Here is an 11,439-nt window from a genome sequence, read left to right as displayed (position 1 = left end):
ACCATGCTGGAACTGGCCTCTCGAAGGAGCACCACTGTAACTGCCCGATCCTAGAGGCCTCTTAGCCTCCCTCTCCTCTCACTCCCGACGGTGAACCGTCTCAATCTCACGAGCGATATCAACCACCTCCTCGAATGTAGCACCCAATACTCTCTCTCTAGTCATCAGAATACGGAGATGGTAGTTAAGGCCATCCACAAATCTCCTGATCCTCTCAAGATCTGTCGGAATCATCCAAATGGCATGACGAGCCAACTCAGAAAACCTTATCTCATACTGGGTCACGGTCATACCCCCCGCGTCAACCACTCAAACTGCCTATGCAGCTCCTCTCTGCGGGACTGCGGTACATACTTCTCTAAGAAGAGAGCAGTGACAAGAAAGGGGTGCTGTACAAACCGGCCTACGCCTCTCAAAATCCTCCCACCAAGTAAAGGCAGCCCCCGAGAAATGAAAGGTGGTAAATTTCACACCACTAGAATCAAGAATCCCTGCTGTACGGAGCATCCGCTGGCACTTGTTAAGAAAACCCTGGGCATCCTCGCCCTCAACACCACTAAACGACGGAGGTTGGAGCCTACCAAACCTCTCAAGACGACGCTGCTCATCATACGACATAGCTGGTACTATGAACTCCTGAACTGGTACAACTGGCTGAGCTGGAGGTGCCCCCAGCGTCTGTAGTCCCTGCACTACCTGCTCAGGTGTGCGAGCAGCGGGGGTCTGATTGCCTCCCCCGGCTTGTGAAGTAGCTGCTGCTATAGTGGCTGAAACTGCCTGAGCTAGGCCAGTGCAAACTAATAAGATCTGTGCCAAGGCCTTCTAAAGACTTGGAACCACGATAGGCACAGCTGGTACCTGAATTGGTGCTACTGGAGCATCCATAGCTGGAGCCTGATCTGGAGCCGGGGCAGCTGGTGGGTCAACAGGTGCTGCCCTCGCTGCTCTGTCTCTACCACATCCACGATCACGTCTACGGCCTCTAGTGGCCTCAGTGGGTGGCACTGGTGGTCGTCCACCTCGTCCGGTAGCACGAGTCCTTGCCATCTGCGAGAGAATCGATTAACAGAAGTTTAGAATTTGGATCAACAAGTTTGCACGACAGGAGTTTCAAGAATATGAAGTTTTCCCTAAAGGTTCTGCAGCCTCTCGAGGATAAATACAGACGTCTCCATACCGATCCGTGAGACTCTACTAAACAAGCTCATGACTCGCGAGACCAAGTAACCTAGGCTCTGATACCAACTTGTCATGACCCTAACCCCAGTCGTGATGGCGCCCAACATACTGCTAGGCAAGCCTGACCAACTAACAACCCTTTCTATTTTCTTATAAAAATCATTATCACCTAACATAGTTAAATTGCTAAATTACTCCAACAAGAGTTTAAGACAACGAGTTAAATATGCAGAAATTCAGATGATAATACCATTACATATCCCATACAGATCTGGTGTCACAAGTCTCGAGCCTCTAGTACAAGTTTAACAACCTAATACATGTCCATCTAGGGAATACTAATTAATAACAAGGATAGAAGGGGGAGATCAGGGCTGCAGACGCCATGCAGCTACCTCGATGCTCCCGGATATGCGCTGCTCAATTGAAATAATCCTCACTCAGCCTCAGATGCACCGGGATCTGCACGCAAGGTGCAGGGAGTAATGTGAGTACTCCGACCCAGTGAGTAATAAGCATAAATAATGACTGAGAATAAGAAATCATGGAAAACACATAGTAATCTATACTGCGACAGTTTAAAAACAAGTAATATGAGAGTAACAAACCAATGGAAGCAAAATGTAGAAATATTACAACAAATAAGCAGTTAAGTGACAGACATATAAAGAGAAATCAACACATAGAATGGTACCCTATAGTACCGCTGTGGCGTGCAGCCCGCTCCATTTATTTATCATCGACAACGCTCACTAGGGGTGTACAGACTCTGGGAGGGGCCCCTTGCGGCCCAAGCGCAATATCAAGCCATCTCGTGGCATCAAATCTAGGCCCTCGGCCTTATATCAATATCAGTATAACACTACTGCGGCGCGCAGCCCGATCACATAGTATTCTCACATATGGACCTTGGCCGTACTCAGTCCAGAAATCATATAAGCCCCTCGGGCAATAGTAAAATAGTAGTTCTCAGCCCAAAACATCATTTAATATAAATTTTAGTTTCAAAAATCGAGTAAAAGTGGTTGAGTTGTAAGACAGTATAAAACGGTACGACTGAGTTCAAGTAGTATGTCAAACAGTAAAGAAATAGTAAATAAACTCCCCGAAGGGTTCAAAGAATTGGCAAGAAGCCCAAATATGATAATCAGTCCAAATAATGATGATAACAAATAAGCTTTAATCAAATACGCAGTAGAAGCATCACTCGGGACAGACCAAGTCACAATCCCCAATAGTAAATGACCCGCGCTCATCATCAAGTGCATGTCTCACCTCAATATAGCACTACGATGTGCAAATTCAGGGTTTCAAACCATCACGACATCAGTTACATTCATTACTCACCTCGAACCGGCGAAATCTCTAGCTCGCGACACATTTGCCACTCAAATCGGCCTCCACGTGCGTCAAATCTATCCAAAATCAGAACGAATACGTCACAATATGCTAAGGGAACAAAGCCCAAGCAAAAACAATCAACAAAGGGCACTATTCCCAAAATTACCAAAACTCGAGCCCCGGGCCCACGTCTAGAATATGGCTAAATTCACAAAACTAGAATCCTTATACTCTCACGAGTCTAACCATACCAAAATTATCCAATTCCGATACCATTTGGTCCCTCAAATCATCGTTTTAAATTTTTGAAAGGTTTCACAATTTTCTCCCCAAATTCCATCCCAAATCACGAATTAATTGATAAATTCAGTGATAGATTCATGTACTCTAGCCAAATCTGAGTTAAAATCACTTACCCCGATGAATTTCTTGAAAAACCTTCGAAAATCTCCAAAATCCGAGCTCTCTAGGTCAAAATATTACATAAAACCCAAACCTCGTATTTATAGGTACCCCCTCAGATTTCAGCAACCGCGGGCCGCACCAAAACGACCGCGGTCCGTGCAAGCCAGTGCGGTCCGCGCAAACACAACCGCGGCCGCACAAGCCTTCCTCTGCAGTTACAAGCTATAGTATTTTGGCCATAACTTTTTCTACAGATGTCCAAATTGTAATATCTTTACCTTTCTGGAAACTAGACACCAAGGTCTACAACTTTGTTTTTGAATCACCTCAAAATTCCTTGTAGATGAAAATATATAAGCTTCTGAAGTAGGACCAGTGGAACGTTTCTTCACTACGGCCGCGCCCACTTTTGTGTGGTCCGCGCGATGCCTATTGCGCCCGCGCTCGCTTTTGTGCGGTCCGCACTACACTCACTGCAGGCGCACCTATTTTTGTGCGAACCGCGTGGGTGAGTTCTGGGGCCTGCAACCCTCCTAGACCTGCTGCAACTATGATTTTCGGCCTAAAACATCCCGGAACCTACCCGAGACCCCCGAAACTTCAAACTCATTGTACCAACACATCCCATGACATTGTTCAAACTTGTTCAACATTTCGGAATGCTTCCAACAACATCCACCAATTTAACATAGGATTCGAGCCTAAGAACTTCAAGAACTCTTAAATTATGCTTTCGATCAAAAGGTTTATCAAATCTTGTCCGAATGACCTAAAATTTTACACACACATCCCAAATGACACAACGAAGCTACTGCAACTCTCCGAATTCCATTCTGAGCCCTATAAAAATCTCACCTATCAACTGGAATTTACCAAAATATCAATTTCGCCAATTCAAGCCAAAATCTTCTCTACAACTCCAAAACCCATTCCGATCGCGCTCCTAAGTCACAAATCACCTCCCGAAGCTAACCGAACCATCATAACTCACATTCGAGCGAAATCTCTAGCTCGCGACACCTTTGCCACTCAAATCGGCCTCTACGTGCGTCAAATCTATCCAAAATCAGAACGAATACGTCACAATATGCTAAGGAAATAAAGCCCAAGCGAAAACAATCAACAAAGGGCACTATTCCCAAAATTACCAAAACCCGAGCCTCGGGCCCACGTATCGAATTTGACCAAATTCACAAAACTAGAATCCTTATACTCTCACGAGTCTAACCATACCAAAATTATCCAATTCCGATACCATTTGGTCCCTCAAATCATCGTTTTACATTTTTGAAAGGTTTCACAATTTTCTTCCCAAATTCCATCCCAAATCACGAATTAATTGATGAATTCAGTGATAGATTTATGTACTCTAGCCAAATCTGAGTTAAAATCACTTACCCCGATGAATTTCTTGAAAAACCTTCAAACAATCGCCAAAATCCGAGCTCTCTAGGTCAAAATATTAAATAAAACCAAAACCTCGTATTTATAGGTACCCTATCAGATTTCAGCTACCGTGGGCCGCACCAAAACGACCGCGGTCCGCGCAAGCCAGTGCGTTCCGCGCAAACACAACCACGGCCGCACAGGCCTTCCTCTACAGTGACAGGCAGTAGTATTTTGGCCATAATGTTTTCTATAGATGTCCAAATTACGATATCTTTACCTTTCTGGAAACTAGACACGAAAGGCTATAACTTTTGTTTTTGAATCACCTCACAATTCCATGTAGATCAAAAGATATGAGCTTCCAAAGTAGAACCAGCAGAACGTTTCTTCACCGCGGCCGTGCCCACTTTTGTGCGGTCCGCGTGACGCCTACCGTGGCCGCGCCCGCTTTTGTGGGTCCGCACTGCACTCACTGCGGGTGCACTTATTTTTGTGCGGACCGCGTGGGTGAGTTCTGGGGCCTGCAACCCTCCTAGACCTGCTGCAACTATGATTTTCGGCCTAAAACATCCTGGAACCTATCCGGGACCACCGAAACTTCAAACTAATTGTACCAACACATCCTATGACATCGTTCAAACTTGTTCAACATTTCGGAATGCTTCCAACAACATCAAATCACCAATTTAACATAGGATTCAAGCCTAAGAACTCCAAGAACTCTTAAACTATGCTTTCGATCAAAAGGTTTATCAAATCTTGTCCGAATGACCTGAAATTTTGCACACACATCCCAAATGACACAACGAAGCTACTGCAACTCTCGGAATTCCATTCCGACTCCTATATCAAAATCTCGCATATCAACCGGAATTTGCCAAAATATCAATTTCGCCAATTCAAGCCTAAATCTTCTCTACAACTCCAAAACCCATTCCGATCGCGCTCCTAAGTCACAAATCACCTCCCGAAGATAACCGAACCATCGAAACTCACATCCGATCCCTCTAACACATAAGTCAACATCCGGTTGACTTTTCTAACTTAAGCCTTCTTAAAAGAGACTAAGTGTCTCATTTCTTACCAAAATCCTCTCCAAACTCAAGCTAATCAACCCGATCATATAAAACACGGATAACGAAGTGTAAAGAAGCTGAAATGGGGGAAACAGAGCGGTACTCATGAGACGACTGACCGGATCGTCACAGTCTGCTAATTTTGATATGAAAGATTTGTGTGAAGTAAATACAATATTAGGAATTAAAGTTATAAGGAGTGAATATGGAATAATGTTGTCATAAGAACATTATGTTGAGAGACTTCTTAAGAAGTTTGAATATTTTAATGTCACATTTGTAAGCACTCCTTTTGATGCTAACTCTAAGTTGAAAAAGAATAACGGTGACCCAGTTGCTCAGTTTAAATATGCTCAGGTTATTGGGAGTCTGATGCATTTAATGAATTTTACAAGGCTTGATATTGCTTATGCAGTGTGTAGACTGAGTAAATATACTCATAATCCCAACAGAGAGCATTGGTCTGCATTAGCTAGACTAATGCAATATTTGAGAGGAACCATGAATTATGGTATCTTATATAGTGGATTTCCTTTTACTTTAGAAGGGTATAGTGATGCAAACTGGATCTCTAATTCAGATGAGACAAAATCTACTAGTGGTTATGTATTCACCCTTTGTGGTGGTGCAATATCGTGGAAATTAGCAAAATAGATGATCATTGCTAGATCGACTATGGAATCAGAGTTTGTAGCTCTGGAGTTAGCTGGTTCTGAAGCTGAGTGGCTAAGAAACTTCTTAGATAATATCCCTTTAATAAATGACATATTGCCTCATGTGTCTATGCATTATGATTGTCAAGCGGCAATAGTTATTGCAAAGAATAAATCTTATAATTGTAAAAGTAGACATATGAAACTGAGACATGATGTCATAAAATAACTGTTGAGAGATGGAATAATTTTCATTGATTATGTGAAGTCGGATATAAATTTGACTGATCCTCTGACTAAACTTGTGGGAAGAAAATTAATTCTTCAAACCTCTAAAGAGATGGGGTTAAGGACGACATGTTGTCAATAGAGATGGTAACCCAACCTATGTGATTGGAGATCCCATGAAGTAGGTTCATATGGGTAATAACAAGTAGATATTGGCACCGATGCACTAAAAGAGAGTGTTTGACTGCTACTAATTGAGGGCTGAGTTATAACTCTTATTGAAATTCATAGTCCTTATGGATGATGTATTTAAATGCAGTATACACTTGATGAATTCACCTATATGAGAGTGGAGTGGGCCGCTCCTATGAGATTTTGGCCTAGTCTCTAGAGCTCTCATGAATAACCAGGTACACGCATGGCCTATTAGGCGCAAAACCACGTTAAACAGCAAAATTATCGGGGGTCAAAATTTGATTGATAAAATCTCTGACTTACAATAAGAATTATTGATTCATAGAAATATTATATTTCACTAGTAATTCTATGAGTTAAGTTTTATTGGTCTAAGTTTGGTTCATAGTCCTGAAGATACCAATCCTATTACATTTGGACCATACAAATCCAACAAGTTTATTTTTGAAAGTCTTTAATATAGTGGGTGACTGTGGCAATATTTTAAAGACTTTGTTGACAATTTTCATAATCAAAGTCAAGTGACATCTCTTCTTGAAAATATTAGAAAGGTGGCAAAATGCCTTGGCAAAGTGGCAAATTAATGAGCGATTTTCTTGCCATGCACAACAAGTCTTCATGCAAATGAGGCTATTAATAGGCATTACCAAACACTCCTTTTTCATCAATAATCATTAGCAAGACAAAAAGAAATCCTACTTCTTTCCTTCTAATTTCAGCATGCATCAGCTTTCTTTTGTGGTTTTTCCTTCTCAAACTTTAGTAGTCTAATTTCTCTTGTTCCCCTCTATTAAATAGTTGTGTTTGTATTATTTAATTTTGACGATTCCTGTATTCTCTAAATAAATTATAGATGGGCTTGTTTAATCCTGAGGAAACATTTCACATTGCTGAAATAGTTTCTTAGGATAGTGCCTAGCACAACTCAAACCAACTCGTGTATCTGCTTACAAATAATATTATTGTAGTATTACCATCCTTATTTTTCGGTGTCATTTCCCTACAATTACATTGTCCAAAGAAACTGCAGACTTTTGCCGGCAACTTACATCACAAGAGGAAGAGAGCCTATTTTAGTATAGTGCTAATATAATAATCCTTCAAGATTGTAGTGAATGATGGTTGAGCAAGGAGTAGTAGCCAGCTCTGGCCTATGTTATTAGTTTCATTCGTAGTCTATAAGCCCTTGAAAAAGATGAGAACTTTGAAAGTACAGGGGGTGAATTGTAGCATTTTTAAATTTCTAGTCGACTACTTTTCAAACCTAGTTGACTTATGCGGAGACAACCTGCACAGAACTATTAGTCCTTTCGATTTAAACAAGTGTTAATCACAACAAACAATAAAGGAACAAAATATAATATGAGAGCGATACAGTAAATGACATCAGGAATTTTATACTAGTTCGGAACCACTGTGGTATCCTAATCCAGTCCTCTTGGGCTGCAAGAGTTTTGTCTCATAGAGCTCTTTGTAAATTAAATTGAATACAACCTTTGTGATTTTCAGCGATCACCACCAACACTGACAGGGTTGGTTTTCACTCGCTCACCAGCAACGACCATTTGGTTTTCACTCGCTCACCAAAGAAACGAACAATGACACAACCTCTAGGACACACTGCCTCTCCAATATTTTTCTATCTCTCTTTTCTCTTTTGTGTACACAGTAAATCTACTAAAGTGAACTGCAATGCTTGTTAAGAGTAGAATAAAGAACTTGTAGTTGGATAGATAATTGTATAGAAGGCTGCGTACTTTCTTCCTTCATAGAGCTTGTATATTTATAGCCCTTTCAACTTGTTCTAGCTATTGCATAACCTAAGGAAATTTGACCGTTGCTCATTTATTTATTTCCATCATTTGCAGCTACAACACTTGTATGAATATGGATAGTATGTTGACTTGGCACTCCTTTGAAGGTGGATATAGGCATCTTTGTAATATTGATTTTCTTTCCTTGTTTGACTTCTTGTATTTGGACAGATCCTAATTTTTGGTCATGAACCAAATATTGCCCATCTACGAATTTTCGGATGTGATGTATATGTGCCAGTAGCACCACCACAACGTAGTAAGATGGGACCACAGAGAAGGATAGGAATATATGTTGGGTTTGAATCACCCTCTATTATTCGCTATCTTGAACCATTGACAGGAGATTTATTTACTGCTCGATTTGCAGATTGTCGGTTTGATGAAACAAATTTCCCACAATTAGGGGGAGAGAAAAAGGAAATCAAAAGAGAAATTGTGTGGAAAGTTTCATCATTATCTCACTTTGATCCCCGTACCCCTATATGTAATCAGGAGGTCCAGAAGATCATCCATTTACAGAATATAGCAAATCAAATGCCAGACGCATTTACTGATTTGAAAAGGATAACTAAGTCACATATCCCAGCAGAGAATGTGCCTATCCGAATTGATGTCCCAATGGGACCATCTACTAGCATGAGAGCTAGTGAACCTAAAGCACGCCTGAAGCGTGGTAGGCCTTTGGGTTCTAAGGATCGAAATCCTCGAAAAAGAAAATCGACAAATGATCAAAACGATACTATGAAGGGATCCCCTGAAGAGACCCAAAATCTGATTAGTTCTGAGATTCCTGAAGAAATCAATGAACCTGAAGCTCATGTGAGTGAGGAACTTTTAATAAGTTCGAACGGTGATGGGATTAATTTAAATCGATTTGACATAGTGGTGGATAATATTTTTGCATATAATGTTGCACTTAATATTATGCAAGATAGTGAGGATCTTGAACCTCGATCTGTCGAAGAATGTCGACAAAGATTTGATTGGCCAAAATGGCAAGAGGCAATTCAATCGGAATTGAAGTCACTTGCTAAAAGAGAGGTCTTTGGACCAGTAGTCCAAACACCTGCTGGTATAAAACCAGTTGGTCATAAATGGGTTTTGTGCGAAAAAGGAATGATAAAAATGAAGTTGAAAGATACAAAGCTCGCCTTGTTGCACAAGGATTCTCACAACGACCTGGAGTCGATTTTGATGAAACATATTCACCTGTTATGGATGCCATAACATTTCGATATCTCATCAGTTTAGCACTACATGAAAAGCTTGAAATACATCTAATGGATGTAGTTACAACTTATCTGTACGGTTCACTTGATAATGAAATTTATATGAAAATTCCTGAAGGATTTAAAATGCCTGAAGCAAAATCTTAGGAAATGTATTCAATCAGATTACAAAGATCTTTGTACGGTTTAAAGCAATCTGGGCGCATGTGGTATAATCGCCTTAGTGAATATTTGCTGAAAGAAGGTTACATAAATGATGTTATTTGTCCATGTATTTTTATAAAGAAAATGGCATCAGAATTTGTTATACTTGCTGTTTATGTTGATGACATAAATCTTGTTGGAACTCCAGAAGAGCTCCAAAAGGCAATTGAATATCTTAAGAAAGAATTTGAGATGAAAGATCTTGGAAAGACAAAACTTTGTCTTGGTCTGCAAATTGAACATTTAGCAGATGGGATCTTTATCCATCAATCTGCCTATACAGAAAGGGTCTTAAAACGCTTTTACATGGACAAAGCGCACCCATTGAGTACACCAATGGTTGTTCGATCACTTGAAGTGAATAAGGATTTGTTCCGACCTCCAGAAGAGGACGAGGAACTCCTTGGTCCCGAAGTACCCTATCTCAGTGCAATTGGTGCACTAATGTATCTTGCTAATGCTACAAGGCCTGACATAGCATTCTCTGTTAATTTACTAGCAAGATATAGTTCTTCTCCTACACGGAGACATTGGAACGGGATTAAGCATATATTGCGATATTTAAAGGGAACTCTTGATATGGGTTTGTTTTATGCTAACAAAGATAGTGCAGACCTTGTTGGTTATGCAGATGCAGGTTATTTATCTGATCCCCATAAAGCTCGATCTCAAACCGGCTACGTATTTACATATGGAGGTACTATCATATCATGGCGCTCCACAAAGCAATCTATTGTTGCTACTTCTTCAAATCACGCTGAGATAATAGCTATTCATGAAGCAAGTAGGGAATGCGTATGGTTGAGATCAATAATTCATTTTATTCGAGAAAAATGTGGTTTGGAATGTGAGAAAAGACCCACAATTTTATACGAAGACAATGCTGCATGCATAGCCCAATTGAAGGGAGGATTTATAAAAGGAGATAGAACGAAGCACATTTCACCAAAATTATTCTACACACACGATCTTCAGAAAAATGGTGACATTGATGTGCAACAAATCCGTTCAAGTGATAATCCAGCAGATTTATTCACTAAATCTTTGCCAACTTCAACTTTTGAGAAGATGGTATACAAGATTGGAATGCGGAGACTCAAATATTTGAAACAAGGTTTTCATCAGGGGGAGTAAAATACGCGATGCACTCTTTTTCCCTTACTAAGGTTTTTTCCCATGGGGTTTTCCTTATAAGGTTTTTAATGAGGCACCTAACAATGCGTATTACTAAATATGTGTACTCTTTTTCCTTCACTAGAATTTTTTTTCCCACGTGGTTTTTCCTAGTGAGGTTTTAATGAGACACATGATCTTTTAATGAACATCCAAGGGAGAGTGTTATAAATATATTATATTATGGATGTTCATTTAGTACTCCGTTGTAAATAAGCTTCCTGAAGAAGCTTATCCATATGGGACTCCACCGTAAATATGTTTATCTATTTAGTACTATATTGAAAATAAGCTTCCTGAAGAAGCTTATCACTTCGGTACCCGGTTATGGATAAACATTACCCCCAGTATAAGTTTATCCATACCGGGTATAATAGGCTTATCTTTTCAGTACCCAGTTATGGATAAACATTACTCCCGGTAAAAGATTATCCATATCGGGTATAATAAGCTTATCCATTCAGTACTCCGTTATGGATAAATATTGCTCTCAGTAGAAGATTATCCATATCTGGTATAGCAGCAGCTTACACAGCAGCTTGTAGTAGCA

This window comes from Nicotiana tabacum, chromosome 7 (genome assembly GCF_000715075.1).
Source record: "Nicotiana tabacum cultivar K326 chromosome 7, ASM71507v2, whole genome shotgun sequence".
Taxonomy (NCBI): domain Eukaryota; kingdom Viridiplantae; phylum Streptophyta; class Magnoliopsida; order Solanales; family Solanaceae; genus Nicotiana; species Nicotiana tabacum.
Note: the sequence above shows the minus strand (reverse complement) of the source record.